At 33.6% G+C, this 20437-nt stretch overlaps 1 long non-coding RNA gene across 5 annotated transcripts in view; it reads left to right on the top strand.

Annotated features, from left to right (window-relative positions):
• LOC143238941 (uncharacterized) overlaps positions 1-20437 on the top strand; it is a 167310-nt gene that overhangs the window by 142460 nt on the left and 4413 nt on the right. For 3 of the 5 annotated variants that reach the window (XR_013020850.1, XR_013020855.1, XR_013020849.1), the window contains 2 exons: positions 5714-5796; positions 6886-6993. This is a non-coding gene — a long non-coding RNA (uncharacterized LOC143238941). Of the gene's footprint in view, positions 1-5713; positions 5797-6885; positions 6994-9408; positions 9536-17464; positions 17570-20437 lie in introns of all 5 variants that reach the window. The other 2 variants (XR_013020856.1, XR_013020858.1) reach the window with 2 other exon arrangements.

Raw genomic sequence — 20437 nt, 5'->3', positions numbered from 1 at the left:
AAAAGTTATTTTATAAAAAAATTAAAATGTGGCACTAGCACCTTGTATTTTAACATTTTAAACACCACAAAAATATAATAATAACCCACAAGTCACTCTTACATAAACAAAATACAAAACTTAACTTGAACACTGGAAAGCATAGCATTTAAGCATTGAAACCTGATACGAGTATAAACACACAAACCTTCATATATAAAAACTATAAAATCTAACAATAGTTCGAGAAAAACTAATCTAAGCATTACAAATTATGAAAACCAAATACAAAATGTTCTTATCTGAATGTTACAAAATGTGACACCAGCGTACAAACCATTCTTATCTAAACACAACAAAAATTCACACCAGCGTACAAACCATTCTTATCTAAACACATCAAACGTTCACACCAGTTTACAAACCATTCTTATCTAAACACATCAAAAGTTCACACCAGCGTACAAACCATTCTTATCTAAACACATCAAACGTTCACACCAGCGTACAAACCATTCTTATCTAAACACATCAAAAGTTCACACCAGCGTACAAACCATTCTTATCTAAACACATCAAACGTTCACACCAGTTTACAAACCATTCTTATCTAAACACATCAAAAGTTCACACCAGCGTACAAACCATTCTTATCTAAACACAACAAAGTTCACACCAGCGTACAAACCATTCTTATCTAAACACATCAAAAGTTCACACCAGCGTACAAACCATTCTTATCTAAACACATCAAAAGTTCACACCAGCGTACAAACCATTCTTATCTAAACACATCAAACGTTCACACCAGTTTACAAACCATTCTTATCTAAACACACCAAAAGTTCACACCAGCGTACAAACCATTCTTATCTAAACACATCAAAAGTTCACACCAGTTTACAAACCATTCTTATCTAAACACAACAAAAGTTCACACCAGCGTACAAACCATTCTTATCTAAACACAACAAAAGTTCACACCAGCGTACAAACCATTCTTATCTAAACACATCAAAAGTTCACACCAGTTTACAAACCATTCTTATCTAAACACATCAAAAGTTCATACCAGTTTACAAACCATTCTTATCTAAACACATCAAACGTTCACACCAGCGTACAAACCATTCTTATCTAAACACATCAAAAGTTCACACCAGCGTACAAACCATTCTTATCTAAACACATCAAACGTTCACACCAGTTTACAAACCATTCTTATCTAAACACATCAAAAGTTCACACCAGCGTACAAACCATTCTTATCTAAACACATCAAACGTTCACACCAGTTTACAAACCATTCTTATCTAAACACATCAAAAGTTCATACCAGTTTACAAACTATTCTGATCTAAACACAACAAAAGTTCATACCAGTTTACAAACTATTCTGATCTAAACACAACAAAAGTTCACACCAGCGTACAAACCATTCTTATCTAAACACAACAAAAGTTCATACCAGTTTACAAACTATTCTGATCTAAACACAACAAAAGTTCACACCAGCGTACAAACCATTCTTATCTAAACACAACAAAAGTTCATACCAGTTTACAAACTATTCTGATCTAAACACAACAAAAGTTCATACCAGTTTACAAACTATTCTGATCTAAACACAACAAAAGTTCACACCAGCGTACAAACCATTCTTATCTAAACACAACAAAAGTTCACACCAGCGTACAAACCATTCTTATCTAAACACATCAAACGTTCACACCAGTTTACAAACCATTCTTATCTAAACACATCAAAAGTTCACACCAGTTTACAAACCATTCTTATCTAAACACAACAAAAGTTCACACCAGCGTACAAACCATTCTTATCTAAACACAACAAAAGTTCACACCAGCGTACAAACCATTCTTATCTAAACACATCAAACGTTCACACCAGTTTACAAACCATTCTTATCTAAACACATCAAAAGTTCATACCAGTTTACAAACTATTCTGATCTAAACACAACAAAAGTTCACACCATTTTACAAACCATTCTTATCTAAACACAACAAAAGTTCACACCAGCGTACAAACCATTCTTATCTAAACACAACAAAAGTTCACACCAGCGTACAAACCATTCTTATCTAAACACATCAAAGTTCACACCAGTTTACAAACCATTCTTATCTAAACACATCAAAAGTTCACACCAGTTTACAAACTATTCTGATCTAAACACAACAAAAGTTCATACCAGTTTACAAACTATTCTGATCTAAACACAACAAAAGTTCATACCAGTTTACGAACCACTTTAATCTAAACACACCAAAATTTGACACCACTTTACAAACCATTTTAATCTAAACACACCAAAATTTGGCACCAGTTTACAAACCATGCTGATCTAACACACCAAAATTTGGCACCAGTTTACAAACCATGCTGATCTAAACACACCAATATTTGTTACCAGCTCACAAATCGCTCTTATCTAAACACACCAACATTTGACAACAGGACATAAAATATTACCCAAACACCGCAAAATTTAACACCAGCAGGCAAACTATCCTAAAATGTACAAATCTATAGCACTAGCCTTCAAGGTCCGGCATGACCAGGTGGTTAAGGCACTTGATTCGTAATGTGAGGGTCGCAGGTTCAAATCCCCGTCACACCAAAGATGTTCATCCTTTTAGCCATGGGGGATTATAATGTAACGATCAATCCCACTATTCGTTGGTGAAAGAGTAGCCCAAAAGTGGCGTTAGATGGTGATGACTAGCTTCCTTCCCTCTTGCCTTACACTGCTAAATTAGGGACGGCGAGCGCAGATTGTTCTCGTGTAGCTTTACGTGAAATTCAAACCAAACTAACGTGTAAAAATTCTTATTTAAATATTAGACGTACATAACACAAGTATAAGACAGGCTTCATCTAAAAATTCAAAACCTGACACCACCTTACAACACTACACTTCATGTCTAATCTTTATAAGATTGACAGTGAACACAAAATGCCTCTATCTAACTGTATCAGTGTTTTAGACCAGCAAGCAAAACACTGATATCTACAAGACATTACATTTGATTGTGTTTAACGGAAAACGTTCGGGTCTAAGAGTTACAATTTCTGACACCATAACACAAAACATTTATATTTAAGTATTACAATATCCGACATTAACACACAGAAGGTTCGTATTTAATCTTCACAATATCGATAATTAGACTTCAAATTGAGGTATATGTAAATTGCAAAATCTGATCTCAGGGTAAAAAATGTTCGAATCTTTTTTTAAAAGGCCTCACAACGATACAGTCAACAGTCATAAGTTGTTTTAAAACAGCATTAATGTTTAAATAGCCGTTTTGTATTAAGAAAAAACAAACTTAAATGTTTAGTTAAGATAGGCAGTTCAATGATTTAAACCACGAATTTTGCGACTTAAGTTTGATACGTTTTTCTCAGCTACTTTTATATCGTTGTCTTGAAATTATTGTAGTTAAATAAAAAGGCTCATTTATATTCAAGACATTACATCTCAAATATAGATCTGATCTATACTATCAACAAAAAATATTTTGCGTTTTGCTAATCATAAATCAAAACATCCTGCATCATGCAACTCTTTTAAGTGCGCGCATTTCTTAACCCGAACATTCGCCATTTCAGTCAAATGTTCAGGTGCCAGAATGATAAATTTGCATATTTCGATTACGGGTCCGACATGGCCAGGTGGTTAAGGCACTCGGCTCGTAATCCGAGAGTCGCGGGTTCGAATCCTTATCACACCAAACATGCTTGCCCTTTATAATGTGACGGTCAATCCCACTAATCGTTAGTAAAAGAGTATCCCAAGAGTTGGTGGTGGGTGGTGATGACTAGCTGCCTTCCTTCTAGTCCAACACTGCTAAATTAGGGACAGCTAGCGCAGACAGACCTCGTGTTGGTTTGCGCGAAAATTCAAAACAAAAAATTTCAAACGCGTCATTTCACTTCACGAATGCCTGTTACATAAAATTTCAAGATTTCAAATAGTGTATATACAAACTAGCTATAGAAGCAGCCATCTGCACTCTATCCACAGCGGGGAATCGATCTTTGGATTTTTACGTTGTTACTCCGTAAAGTTACATGCAATGTTCAAAGAAGTGTTAAAATTAAACACCATGATATTCTACAAAATCTCCAGTTGTTGAAAGCAATTTCCAACTGTACTCACGTGCAGTTTCCAAGCATTTTAAAACCAGAAAGTGCCATAGCAGTAATACACAGGTTTGTCAAGCGTTAGCAATGCAGTACTGAAAGTACAAACAAAAACTTACCGAATTTATTTTTTCGTTTCGCTTTATGACTGAGGAAGTTTGTCAGTGTTATTTTAATATAGATTAACAATTTTCGGTTTGTTTAGAAAGGAATATTATGAATATCATAATGAAACCACTGTTCAGTTCTTAAGACCTGATATCCTCATGTCATGGTTTTAACTTTGCAAAACTAGATGTTTTTCATTTCAGCTTTTTACTACTATATTGTTCGATTAGGCTGGTTAAGTTTACTGTATTTTGTAGTGTATGTATATATATATTCAAACGTATTTAATGACGTTCGTCAATATTTTTACAGCTCTCCCAATGATCAGCGGTAAGTCTGGGTTTTTATATCCGTGATGGACGCAGTAAAACCAGCTCACTGTTTAACTTTGCGTTTAACAACAAACAAACAAAATATACGTTCTATCTATAAATATAACAACATTTAAATGTTGCGAAGTACGTTGTCGAAAACGAATGCCAAAAAAACAAGGTTTGATAACTGATTTTAAAGGTTTTTAACTTGAGTTTTCTGTTTCGGTTTCTTTTCCTTAGTGTGATTTTAAAAGACTAATGTACATGTTGGTGTGTTGCCTCTATATTTGCATCACCCGTTGGACGGCACGTTTAAAATAAATAGCAAATTAATCGTGTAAAACAATACAGTTTGTTTAATTATATTGTCATTGGTTTGAACGTTTTATTGTTAATTTTAAACAGATGTGTGTGTGTTTGTCATGAAAGTTCTGTCGAGTGTAATAGGCCTGGTGGTAAGGGTGATCGACTCGAAATTTGCGGATCGTGGGTTCGGATCCCTTCCTCTAATATATTCGCTTCTTCAGCCATGGGGACGTTATAATGTTATGGTCAATCCCATTATTCGTTGGTAAAATAGTATCCTAAGAATTGGCGGCTGGTAGTATTCAATTGCTTCCTTCCTTTTAGTCTATCATTTCTAACTTAGGTACGACTTGTGCAAATAGCCCTCGAATAGCTTTGAGCGAATTTCAAAACAAACCAAACAGTCGATTGTGATTTTGTCTTAACTGAGACAACTTCAGTTTGTAAATGTTTACTTTTCTGACGTACACGTAAATAACTCCCTAGTTACATATTCTTATTGTTTACAGATCAGGCTTAACTAATATCAACATGTAACTTACAACTCACGAAGCAAACAACTATTTCTATATGTCTCGCTTATATCGTATTTGGGCATGTTATACCTTGTACGTATTTTAGTATTTAAACTTATGCCTGTTTATTCTTGTACTATAATACTTATTACACAAATTATTAAGAAATAGGATATTATGAAAGTTTCTAAGCCTACCTTTGCAGTTTGACTTCTATTGTTTATCGTCTTCTCCACTGCACCTTATTAACGTTTCATAAATCAATCAGTGATAAGACACGTTATTAAACAGAACATTTTCTGTCTCTTACACCACTAGTGACAACATTCATCTGAATGCCTCTCCAACATTGGGAAACGTGTAACTAAAGAATCGTGGAGTCATCCAGTGAAGAAACAGAGGTAATGATAAGCAAATCCCATGAAGTGAAGAATGCTATTGGTATATTATACCATCCAGTCACTTACCCGTTATAAGTACCACACGTTTTTACTTTCATAAAATACGTCATTTCTTATTTTCAAACGTGGCCTCGAAGCTTGAAAAAGCAGTTCAGGCTCATGATGATAAGACTCTGCCATCAACACATATTTACTCTCTTATTCTGAATACAGACCTCTATCGGTATACCCTTTTCACTCGTCACACCGCCTGGATATCTCTTCGTTTATGAGTCTTAGCAAATGCTCGTAAAACCGCTCTGACAAATTATTTTTATTTACTTGCTCATAAAATCAAGGTTATGTTTCCACTAAACCACTGTCCTGTACATTTATGCCTTTTCTAAAGGAAAGAAACAAAACAACAAGTGTCAGGTGGAACGCATTTTAATTTTATAGACGGGTCATGTCATAAACGTAAACCACTTGTTCACTTGTTGTACATGTAACTTTTGGTTAAATTTGTTTAATTATTTTAAATTCAACTTTACTAGTTAAATAATTTTTTTTATCGAGGACATTTTGTCCCCCGCTGGTTTAACGGTAAGTCTACGGATTTACAAGGTTAGAATTGGGAGTGAGATTCCCCTCAGTAGACTCAGCAGATAGCCCAATATGGCTTTGCTATAAGAAAAACCCAAACGAGGAAATGTTAAATGAGCTTAATCCGCCTTATACAGAAACTAGAATAAAACTGTCAATGTAAATTGAGATGCTTTTCAATTATCGAATTTAATATCAATATGTTAATTAACATTCAAATGTTTCTTTTATTTAAGAATTATGTCAAGCTATTCGCTGTCTAAATGTTGACGAAACAGCAATAGTGTTAATCGAGATTAATAACTAATCTATTAATCAATCTTATTAATTGACTGCTTTGTAAACGTAATCTTAAGGCACGCTCGATTTTAACCTAATATTTAAGTTTCATCTTCACTTTATAAACTAACGTTTCAATATCATACCTATTGTCTTACCTGTATTTTTATATGAAAGTGTATTATTAGTTTTACTTTGATTGTTATAACTGTATTTCGTTTTTTCCAGAAAACAATACATATAAGGTATGGTGATTCGTAACCCTAATGTGAGCAAATGGGAAACGCCTATTACAGATTCTTCTAAGAACTGAACTAACTTGAAATAAAGTCCCAAGTAAGTACAATAAGATACTGATAAACATATGTGAAGGAGTTAACATTACATGAGAGAAAATTAGGCACTATATATACATTCAACATTTAAAAGCTAAGTGCTGAAAATATATGTTATTAACCTAATTTACTGCTTGCCTTCAAAAGTACTGACTTAAACAGACGCTTTCGTAAGTAGTTATATATTGTTTCAAAATAATCATATCCAATATATTCATTACCATTCAAGAACCAAAATCGCTTGTATCATTAGCGTGGAGTCTATAAAAAAATCAAAACCAAATAAATATATGTTGCTACCCTGGAGAAATGGTTCTAAAGGAGCACTGAAGCTTCAGTCACACAATAAATGGGAACATAAATAAACATAAAAGAAGGTTATATCGATACAGTCTTGGACTATAGGTGTGCTACCCATTTTCAATACGTCAAAGAAGCCAGCGAAGCCTACCTTCTTTGTAAACCAGTGTTACAAGTACAGAATTTCAATAGGTTTATAATTATCCAGCATAATTTAAAACTGTAAATGACGTCAACCACTCAATGTTTATATCCTGTTGAAATATGAGGCATAAAACTTGTGGCTGTGATATGATATGTATAGAGTTAGTTTGGACATATAAATTCATCGTCTGCCATTATTTAATGTTCAGTCTTCAAAACAGAAATTCAATGGAGAGTGTTTGAACACACTTCGTATATCAACCGACGTGATCCTTGATCGCTTATTTTGTATACGTATATATATATATATATCACATTAAAGTTTTGTTTATCTATACGTTAACACGTTGGCTGTATAAAGCACTTGAAAGCACATACGCTCTTCCAGCAAAAAAAGAAACAATTATTTGCACGTTAGATTAGTTTAGTTTGTTGGAGGCGATTCAGTGCACAAATATAACGTATTTACATTTTATTTTCTCCATTTAGATAATTCGACAACGCAAACATCAGACACTCTTCAGCTTGTAGTATTTATTTTACTCTACGTTCTTGAATTATAGATTTTTTGTTAATATTTTAGAAGTAAGCTCAGGTCGACTGAGAATACATGTTGGAACTTCTAAACTGGCAGATAAAGAATGGTGGACACGGTCAGTAAGTCAGTAAGTCGGTAAGTTAACTGTGCTACTATTGCGGAAACTGAATACAGTTTTCGAACAGAAGCTACTTTCGTGAAGCGTAAACCAGTGCTTCTTAAAACAATATGTGGCACCTTATTAATCAACGAATGAGTTTCTTAAACTCTCCATCAAAATAATTTTAACTTCTCATTGACATAAAAGTCTCCTATAGCCAAAAATGAATCTAATTGCCCATAAGTACCCTTTAATGTTGGAATAAAGTTGTTTTTAACGCCAAGCCACACAGTGGACCATCCGCGTATTGTCTGTACACCTTGGAGGATTTTAGCTCTGTAAGTGCAGAGACTTGACTTTGACGAACTGGAGACTTCCTAACTAATTTTATTTCTTTCAAACTGGACATTTGCTAACCCGAACTAATTTTATTTGTTACGAATTGGACATTTGCTAACCCTAACTAATTTTCTTTATTTCAAACTGGAGATTTACTAACCCTAACTAATTTTCTTTCTTTCAACGTCTCCCCTCATATATATATTTAGAAAAAAAAAAAAAAGATAATTGTATCCGAAAATGTAAAAATGCACAAATTTTCTAATCACGGAATTCTAAAAAAAATAATAAAAGAATTCTACACGAACATAAAATTCGCAGGGAGGTAAGGTAGGGTACCGTAAACACACCTCTAAATATTTATACAAAATTCTTCTGATTGTACAGTCACCCAATTCTAAATATCAAACAAAGAGAAGAGGTATATTGGTGAAAACAGACAAACAATTCCACTGGAACTTAAAAAATATTCCTTTTGTCTTTTCCTATATATATTAAACTACGTATATGTTATTTAGTAGGGTGTTTTAGCTCATGTATTTATTTAACAACAAAAACTTAAACTTGCAAATTTATCTATATTTGAGTGTGTTTTTTATGGGTTAAGGTCACGAAAATTTAGATAAATTTGCAAGTTTAAGTTTTTCACAGCAAAACGGACTATATTTTGGCAGGTCAAATAATATCAGATAATTATTTTGACAGGCTATATAATATCAGATAACTTTATTTCAGTAACTGCAGTAATAACAATCTAATTATCCAGTTTTTCTTTCTGTTAAATATACTACAACAAGCATCGATAAAGACTGATTTAAAAAAAAAAAAAAAACTTTTGGTTGTCTATTGATATTGTGTATAAAAACGCGATTCCTTCGATAACAACGGTTGTGACAAACATTAAATATTCTACTCAAGAAGTCTGGACTTTTTTCAATATGTTTTCTCGCGTATTTTGCTTATTTCATGAGATTTTTCTTTCAATGATTTTGTAGAATGTCCTACCTGCAACCGTCCAAAACTCTCGTATTGAACGATAAAGACTTCGTATTATTTTAGAATATAATTAATTGACGTAGCGCCACCTACGGGGATACCACTAGCTTCAATAGAATGCTGAAAGTAAGTTATTGTATAATTCATAAAAACCCTTTTATGTCAGTAGTTTTCCTAACCGAAATATCAAGTTGTTTGTTCAACAACCACAACAAAAAGTTGTTACAGTCACTTTTCTCATATCTTTTTTCTGCACATTAAATACACACATGTGTTACTTGATATCACATTTTTAGATTATAAAAGCCGAAGATGTGAATTCACTCATACGCAAGTTCTGTAACACCATTTTTGATATTAGTAGAGCAGTGATGGTTTTTGAGATACAAAATCGCAGTTTTTTTCTCAAAAGGGAAACTATAAATATTTCGGTCGCTCTACTTCTCATGTGGTATATTTTTTATCAGAATAACACACTGGGAATAGAAAAACTATTTTAAATAATACAGTAGTCCAGCAAAACACAGCAGATCCGGAACATTGCAACCAATGATGAACAATAGGTTAACGTGTTGTGCTATAGATCTTTGGGTTTTGAGCTCGAGTCCTTTTACCACATAAAAACAACAACAACTAAACCAACAAAGATACAAACAAAAAACAGCTACAATTCGCACTTTGGGTTGCGTTATGAGGGTCACTGTCAAATTTTACTATTCTATCAGGAAACAGTTGGCGCCAGAGTGTTCCTTAGTTAATAGGTTATGCTTAAGGCGTTTGCAATGCAGGGAAGACAGTTGACTATTTTAATAACAACTGCTATTTGTAGTGTAATAATTAGTTATATTCGAGACGTTTGAGATATCATGAAAACGGTTCAATTCTTTAATTGCTAGAGGCTAACTAGTCAGTCACTTGAACATTTAGGACGGTTAGTTCTGTCAGATCTGCGTACGTACAAAAATAACAACAACAACATTACCTTCTTTCTACGTTTCTTAATACTATCTAGTAAATTGTTTGTGGTATTACTTAAAATAAGAACCGTACTTTCAAGATTATTTTGCCATAATAAAGATGAACTAAAATCATATTTAATGTGTAATAATGAGACATCTGTAGTCGTCACCATTTTACGTATTACAATAATACGGAATAACAAATAACGTGCATTGTTACTTACACTACATGACCACGAAAGACCCATATTATGTCTCGATTGTACGTTTGTTAGGCGCAAAATTGCGTAATAGGCTATCTATGTTGTGCTTACTGTAAGTAGCAAGTTCCGATTTTTAGTGTTATAAGCCATTAGATTTGCCTCTGAACCATCTGGGAACGCATATGTCTTAATAATCAGTGGACCCGATTTGTAAACAGTTGTTAAATAAAGCATGCTTCGTATTAAGAATAAACAACCTTTCTTCTGAGTTCTAAACAACATGTTTTAGAGATCTGGTTAGACCAGGAGACATTTCTAACAATTATGTTGGTTCTCAGCATTTATCCTGGCGCGTTTCATAAGGTTGATTTGACACACTTAGCATGATGACAGTTCAGAAATAGCGAGTGAGTGAGTCAAAATGGAGATTTCCGTGTATAATATGTACTGAAAAAAACAACACAAAACTTAGCGCTGAGCCACTGGGTGGCTCTTGAGGAAGTGTAATATACGTATTAAACGATGAGAGAAACCCATATATAAATATATATATATCTTAGAAATGTTTAGATTACAAATTATGACTGGTAAAAAATTCCTCATGTTAAGGACTTTACGTGAAGTGGTTTATAACCTTGTTACGTGTTTGATTACAAGACCTCAAGTCGCTAACAGGACATCATATGTACCATGGGATATAAAACAACTAAACCTTTACGCTCATACCTCATGTAACTCTTAGTTCCGAAAGTTGATAACTGACATAAGATTCCCTGATATCTTTATATGCTGACATTGCTCAACTAGGAGGTTAGTGTTCCCCTGGTTAAGAAAAACAAAATTCTGCTCTTAGCCTCATCGTAACTCGGCGGCATGCTGGGTCGCATTTTAAAACAATAATACTGCTATAAAATGTAAGGCTTGTATTTGAATATTTACATCTGAAGTCGGAGATGTTCTTGTGGTTGGAAAGTTCCTAGCTAGACAAAAGAATGCCTTTTTAATCGGGTTGATGTCCTGGTTACGTTTCTGTCGGATTGGTCTTTATACTAACGTATATACAACATAATAATAGAATAGCTTTCGTTCAGTTCCTTAACGGAAACAATAATTTATTTTCTCAGTTGGAATAACTAACTTTAATAGTTAAACGTATTTCTGAAATTTTCTATACACATGAAATAAGTTTTAAGACATAAGCTTGTTGATTAGTTAACCGTAAACCAATATGTTGAACTACGTTGATTAAATATAGAAAAATAATTTCTATACCAAAATTGTTTTAATTTAGGAGGGTACGAGATGAACTGCATTTTCAAATAACTATTTTAATTTAGGAGGGTACGAGATGAACTACACTTTCAACTAACTATTTTAATTTAGGAGGATACAAGATGAACTACACTTTCAAATAACTGTTTTAATTTAGGAGGGTACGAGATGAACTGCACTTTCAAATAACTATTTTAATTTAGGAGGGTACACTTTCACTATTTTAATTTAGAGATGAACTACACTTTCAAATAACTATTTTAATTTAGGAGGGTACGAGATGAACTACACTTTCAAATAACTATTTTAATTTAGGAGGATACGAGATGAACTACACTTTCAAATAACTATTTTAATTTAGGAGGGTACGAGATGAACTACACTTTCAAATAACTATTTTAATTTAGGAGGGTACGAGATGAACTGCACTTTCAAATAACTATTTTAATTTAGGAGGGTACGAGATGAACCACACTTTCAAATAACTATAAACTTTGGAATTCAAGTATATATCGAAAAGGATTGGTTTGGGTAATCAACGGGAAGACGCTTGAAATATACGAATAACGAATTAGTGTTTGAATAATAATAATAAATGTTACCTGGATTGTAACAATTGGTTATGTTAAAGGCGTTTGACGTGGAGAAGACAACTGTGTACTTTAATAATAACTGATATTTATAGTGTAACAATTACTTATGCTCAAGACGTTTGAAATATTGAGAATACACTTGTGTACTTTAATAAACGCCACAACAGAAAATGCTTTTCTCCTTTGAAACAGAAGTGGGCCCGACATGGCCAAGTGTGTTAAGGCGTTCGACTTGTAATCTGAGGGTCGCAGGTTCGAATCCCCGTCGCACCAAACATGTTCGCCCTTTAAGCCGTGGGGGCGTTATAATGTAATGGTCAATCCCAATATTCGTTGGTAAAAGAGTAGCTTAAGAGTTGGCGGTGGGTGTTGATGATTAGCTGCCTTCCCTCTAGTCTTACACTGCTAAATTAGGAACGGCTAGCACAGATAGCCCTCGAATAGCTTTGCGCGAAATTCGAAATAACAACATAACCAAAGCCTATCTTTAAACGGAACTAATACAAGAATATATAATACATGGCATGGAAGACGTGGCTCTCTGTTGTTTGATCGACTTTTATTTCGTGTGTGAGCAGAATTGTATATAAATAGTTTAGTTGCTAAGTCAGAAAATTTGTACGTTAATGTTTGAACTGTACAATCGGGACAAGCGTTTTCTTTGAAGAATACACACTGTTGTGTCTGTAAAACGGTTTCAAACACGTGTTTGGATAATGGTATTAAAATAACAACCACTGTATCAGTAAAAAACATATGCAATAAACAATGGGTTATAGTTCCTGGGAAACGGTCTTGATGGTAAGTTACAATTTATAGTACCCAGGTAACGGTCTAGGTAGTAAAGTATGTATCATAGTACCTAGGAAACGATATAGATAGTAAAATATTGATTATAGTATTTAGATACCTAGTACCTCAGAGTACCTAGGAAACGATATAGATAGTAAAATATTGATTATAGTATTTAGATACCTAGTACCTCAGGGTACCTAAAAACGATATAGATAGTAAAATATTGATTATAGTATTTAGGTACCTGGTACCTCAGGGTACCTAAGAAACGATATAAATAGTAAAATATGGATTATAGTATTTAGATACCTAGTACCTCAAGGTACCTAAGAAACGATATAGATAGTAAAATATTGATTATAGTATTTAGATACCTAGTACCTCAGGGTACCTAGGAAACGATATAGATAGTAAAATATTGATTATAGTATTTAGATACCTAGTACCTCAGAGTACCTAGGAAACGATATAGATAGTAAAATATTGATTATAGTATTTAGATACCTAGTACCTCAGGGTACCTAAAACGATATAGATAGTAAAATATTGATTATAGTATTTAGGTACCTGGTACCTCAGGGTACCTAAGAAACGATATAAATAGTAAAATATGGATTATAGTATTTAGATACCTAGTACCTCAAGGTACCTAAGAAACGATATAGATAGTAAAATATTGATTATAGTATTTAGATACCTAGTACCTCAGGGTACCTAAAAATGATATAGATAGTAAAATATTGATTATAGTATTTAGATACCTAGTACCTCAGAGTACCTAAGAAACGATATAGATAGTAAAATATTGATTATAGTATTTAGGTACCTGGTACCTCAGGGTACCTAAGAAACGATATAAATAGTAAAATATGGATTATAGTATTTAGATACCTAGTACCTCAAGGTACCTAAGAAACGCTATAGATAGTAAAATATGGATTATAGTATTTAGATACTTGGGTGTTGGTCTAAACAGTAAACCAGAGGTCGTAGTACCTGAGTAATGTTGCAGGTACACATACCCACATTGCAATATAATACTTAGCGATCCTGATTTAGAAGTGTAAAATGATATATACGTGTAGCCTTGGAGATCTTGGAATAAAAATTCTACATTCTATAGAACAGGGTCATTCCCAGTACAATCCCAATCGACACCTGTGTTGATTGGACCTTCCATACCTAATCCAATATTACAGTTTCGTGTGAACCTGCACAGGTGACAAGAGCTCTGTGAGGCATAGAAGGTATGCGTTGCAAAAGTAATGGAACACTTGGTGTAGATATTTTGTTTTGGAATTACACCAGCTTTCGGCCTGCAGTGATATATTGCTCAGACAGTGTTTTAATTTGGAAAGCGATGTCACTTCGAGCGAAAAACTAGCAACAACGAGACCTTAACACATAATCAGTGATGTCGAGAAAACCCACTTGTAGAGAAATATATATTTAAAAACGGCTCGTTTGGGATGAGAAATTTTTTTTTACGTAGAGGAGTGAACAACGTTTCGACCTTCTTCGGTCATCGTCAGGTTCACATATAGTGTTGTAAGGTATGCTAGTTCAGACATAATGGTAACAGGTAAGTACAAAAAACACAAAGACTTACACTTCTCGTGAACCTGACGATGACCGAAGAAGGTCGAAACGTTGTTCACTCCTCTACGTAAAAAAATTTTCTCAACCCAAACGAGCCGTTTTACATATATATTACCTTAACACACAGTTGCTAACAACTGGTATCCAAAAATACACGAACATGTGACTACGTCCTAAGCACGTGTAATCTTTTCGCTCAAGGAAATGAAATTATAATTTTTGGACGTTTTATATTTATCTCTCTATCCATGTCCATGTATCACACGTTATCTTACATTTACTTTCAAAATAAATCGTGTCTTAAAATATATTTATTTTTTCTACTGAGGTTCTGTCTCACTGTCACAGTATACATGTATTGCAGTATAACTGCATAAAGACATAATGCATAAAAATCAATTCTACTATTCGTTTTACTCTTATAAGTAATATTTTGCAATACCGTAAGAGAGCAATATAAACACTATAGCATCGCCTGTATGATCGGAGACACTTTATAATATATTACTATGAAAATCATAAAGTCTTTCATGCAAGTTACACCAGTTATTTTATCTTTGTACACAGCACACAGGAATGTAACAGTAGTTATACTCCGGTAAATATTTAAAGTTGACTGTATATAACAAACGCATATCGTATGCACTTAAATTCACAAAATATAACACTACACGTAAAAAAAACAAACAAACCAAAAACTGTTCACGTTTACTACAGCTGATTTAAATTTCTGTTGTTTCTTTGTAATGAACATTAATGTCACAACTGAATGCATTAATCCTGTGATTTAATAGGCCTTTTATGGCCTGGCTGCTTAGGGGACTCAACCTGCATTCTGTAGGTCATAGGTTCTGATCCCGTCACTGAACGTGCCCTTTGATTCATCCATGGGATGTTATAATATGATGGTTAGTCCCACTATTCTTTGGTTACAAACAAATGCACAAACCTGTGATTTAATTAGGCGTAAAAAGGTGCTTCGAACAATCCAAATACACTCGAACAACTATCTATCTTTCTGTATCTCTAGTTATTCATCTATCTGTGCACATCTGTAGATTGTATAATGTTCATTATACTCAATAGCATTTTCTTTTGGTTAAAGTAATTTACGAACCTACCAAGACCCGAGAGCCATGACTTAGGATCCGATAAGAATTCTATTTGTCTGTACAAAAACAACACAACAAAAAAACACGCACACCCAAATAACAATACGTTAGAAACGATCTGATGTCATGAAGACAACAAAATAAAGCGAGGGAAACCCGTTTCACAACTTTACCGCCTAGAGAATATAAATATCTGTACGAAATATGAAGTGGTTTCTAATTCATATCTATCCGTCATATTTTCGATAAAAAAGTTTCCAAATCCAATGTAATTGGCGACGAGAGATGTGTTGTAAAATAAGAGAATATTAAATATGTGTATTTCACACCATTTCATACAGTCAACCAATATGTGTTTCCACTAACAGATTTTACCTTTTCTATTCATGACCGTAGCATACTATATAAGGTCTTCTCAGACCCTTGCATCTTATGATGTGTTTTCTATTAAAACCTTAAGTCTTAAAGTCTTAAGGACTTTAAGTGTGATATACGTGTTGGAAGTGTGGTATTTAAAAGGCGCATTTTACTCTATTAACATCCAAACTGTGCTTTCACAACGCTTCAGTGTTTGATTGTGAAATTTGGGCGTGATGTGCAAGTTGAAGGTGTGATATTTGAAAACACGAATCTGGCACATGATTAGTTAATTTTGTTCACAACGGTGGGTTACTGTATAAATGTGTGTGTTTCTTATAGCAAAGTCACACTGGGCTATCTGCTGAGTCCATCGAGGTGACTCGAACCCTTGATTTTTTAGCGTTGTAAATCCGTAGATTTACCGCTGTACCAGCGAGAGACTTTACAAGAAGAAGACAAACATAATAACCAAGAACAAATCACCATGAACTGCGTGTTTACATCGAGAGATATTTTAGTAAGTGAACAAAGAATCTTATAAATAATAATTTTTGATTATTTGTTAAATTTCGTTCAACGTTTGCCGCCCCTAAGGTAGTTGTGATAGACTAGAAGGAATATATCCCAACAAACGTCACCTATTGCTAACGGTGGGATATTCTTTTACCACTGGATAATGGGATTGATTATAACATTATAACATCCACACGGCTGGAAAGGCGAGCATTTTCGATACCGTGATTCGAAGATTACAAGTCAAGTCACTGAGCTAGAATAATGACGTAATCTAATCGAACAACATTTGTATATATATATATATATTGTTCAACAGTTCAAAGTAAAGTTTACATGCGTTTTGAATTAATATATCTTTAGGATATATATATATATATAGAAAATACTATATATGTTATAATGCTGTTACTCAAACTTTGAAACGCTAGTAATAATTCAGAAGAATAGACGTAGATTAGGGCATTTCTAGTAGAATACAGTTTGCCGTATTTCAATGTGCTTAGTTATATGATATCATTCGAAATTCCAGCGAAAGTTCAATTTCTTTTCTCAAAGTAATTTGAATACGTTTATAGAAGATTTTATTTATTTATTTATTCGGTTTAACTTTCATGGACTTAACGATGATCGATATTTTTCCTTTTAGGTCGGAACCTTTTCAGAATCGAGAAGATTAGATATCCAAAAGGATGGGGAAGAACAAAACACTATATCGACCTGCCGTATCCCAGGCAACGTGTATCACGTCGGGGTGTGTCTTAGCCAATAAGAGCGCATGCGGCCTTCAACTCTTGTCCTGCCCCCTTTATCGACCACACGCACACTGGCAAGGTTCCAGTGCCGTAAGTGGTTTGAACACCTGAACAAAATAGCCGGTTTCTCACGTTTTACTTTGCGCTTAGAAGCAACGAGTCTGTTGTTTTTTTTAAGTTTTCCTTTTCGTTTCTGATTAAACAATGTTTCATATCTTTATTTTTTTTTTATTTCATCTTCGTCTTTCTTCTACGCGTTATTGAACAAAATGAATTTGTAACACTGGACCCGGTTAGCAACGATCGAACTTATCTGTAGATAAAGCAGTCATGATTAGGTCTTATGTTTTCACCAGCACTATTGGTAGACAACAATTCGTTATCCAGCCATCGACAAATGTTGACCAGTAATCAATTTCTTGGCCTAAAGTAATAGGTCGAGTTTGTGAAATGCGTATTAAAGAAAACAAAAAAACCTTATGAATGTTTTATATCTCAAGAATACAAATAATATTTTGTATCATTCGGGTTAACGCATTATTTCGTCCGTGTTTTCGCAAGTCCGTACCTTCAAAGCAGAAGTTGAGCTTAAATTACTTCATAACTTAAGTGTAACACGTGTGTGTGTTTTGTGAATTAATGCATTATTTATGTTTATGAAAGGATATATTTTCACCAAGAACGCTTTGTTTGGCAGTAAAGTAATAATAACTTGTTTGTTTTAAGTTAAACACAAAGCTGCACAATGGGCCATCTGTTATCTACCCACTACGGGAATCGAAACCAGGTTTCTAGTGTTGTTAATTAAGTCCGTGGACATATCGTTATGCCTCTGGGGGACAATACTAATAATAACAAGCCAAAGTTATAATTATATAATAATAATAACGTAAGTACATAATAATAATAATATAAGTACGTCATAATAACAACAAGTCAAATGTGGCACAAGGCATGCAATAAACAGAGATGAATGTTTAGAGTTGTCACAATGATGAACTGAAGCGTAGAAATACGAAACAACCTAAGAAGTAATCAAAATCAGTAGTAGTTCATTAACGTTTACATATGTAATGTTTACCGCTGAAGCCCGTTCAGTAACCCATCTAAGATAAAAATACTTACCCATATTTTGAATTAGTACGTAAGCCTAAAACACACGATATTTTAACCGAAAGTAACCGAAAACAGTTCTAATATTCTTAGCTAGTCGTAAGAGCTGTATTTTATTTTTACTTTATAAAAACTACTGAAGAGATAATTATAACATACTAAGGGTTAATATTACTGAACTAAGGGTTAATATTACTGAATTAATATTTGTCAGAAGGTTTACTTTTCGAAATATTGGTCCAAAACTACTGTATGCCCTTTGTGAACAGAAAGTACCTTTAATTATCTTGTCGTTTCTAAGTACATCCCATCCATCAGCTTATTTCTAAGTTCGAAGGTTTTGTGTTATATGACTCTTAAAAATATTCAACATCCGTGATGGGCACATAGCAGATAGCCCATTATGTAGCCATTGTAGTTAAGAACAAGTTAAGAACAACAATAGTACTTGGAGCATTTTTTTATTATTTTTCTTAGAGCACTAAATATTGTAAGTCCGTAAAGGGGACAGATCTTTATGGGAAATGATTTAAACGTGATTTTAAGCACAATATAAAAGTTAATATAGAGTAGATTTAGGTTTAAAATTGAAAGCAAATTCACTGTATTTGTTTATTTTGAGGGGTACTGTTTGTTTGCAGCGGGGACCCCAATAAAGCTATTACTATCTAAAAATTACAGATATGTTAGTTATTACGGTGAAAGTTGTAGGATTACTGGATCTTGAATTACCAATTAATTATTTTTATTATAACGATAAAATGCCAGAAATTTGAAGAAATGTTGTCTTATTTGGGTAGGATATGTTTATGAAACTTTTTCCTCTGCTGCTCAAGTTTGAAGATTCACAGGAGAACACAATCAGTTATCACGCTGCTTAAAGATCCCCATGTTAGCGTAATACGTTTTGCTCACGTAAAATCTGTGGTACAAGCAGAATTTTGACTAGAAACGCTAATCGCTACTAGCGATACTGTAACCTTTTAAGTTTCAATTTGTAATTAAGTTATCCAACGGTCACGTGATTCCAGAGTTCAAAGGTCACTTGAAGATGTCTGCGGTTGCTAAGAAACTTGTCTTTAATGACTTCTTCTTACATTATTTATGTCGATTTTGCTTCATGTGTAAATATGTAAGATTAAAAATAAAATCATAGATAAATTTAGGAACCCTAACGCACGACAGTAATTTATTTGTTGCATAAAAGATGCTAAGGCCGAGAATAAAAACTTCCGGTGCGATAGTGGTAAGTTTACGACTTATAACGCTAAAATTCAGGGTTCGATTCCCAGCAGCGGTCACAGCAAATGGCCCAGAGTGTCTTGTTTTCAAAAAGAGACCAAGCACAAGATCCGATCTGTTTCTTTTCTCGTCTTTGAAGTAATAGAGATCTAGGGTTTTAGAACTATATACAATAATGTATCTATAAGTATTGAACCTTATATGTGTTTTATGTAGTTGTTTGTCGCACATTAATTCACGAGTTTCAACTTAATGTGTAAGGTTTGAATCACTATATATATATTATATACAAGTTAATGACTGAAATACATTATATCATAGAGTTTCCAGTTTCTCTACCTCTGTTAAATTATTCTACTTTTTACCTTGAGGTTTACCTTTATGCTGGTAAACGAATTAACAAAAGCTTGTATTAACGACAGTCAATTACATACATTGTTTCAGTAACATAACAGTTCGTACTAATGACAGTCAATTACATACATTGTTTCAGTAACATAACAGTTCGTATT

Source organism: Tachypleus tridentatus, chromosome 2, assembly GCF_004210375.1.
Source record: "Tachypleus tridentatus isolate NWPU-2018 chromosome 2, ASM421037v1, whole genome shotgun sequence".
Taxonomy (NCBI): Eukaryota; Metazoa; Arthropoda; class Merostomata; order Xiphosura; family Limulidae; genus Tachypleus; species Tachypleus tridentatus.
The sequence above is the reverse complement of the archived record's forward strand: the minus strand, read 5'-3'. Positions and strand labels throughout refer to the sequence as shown.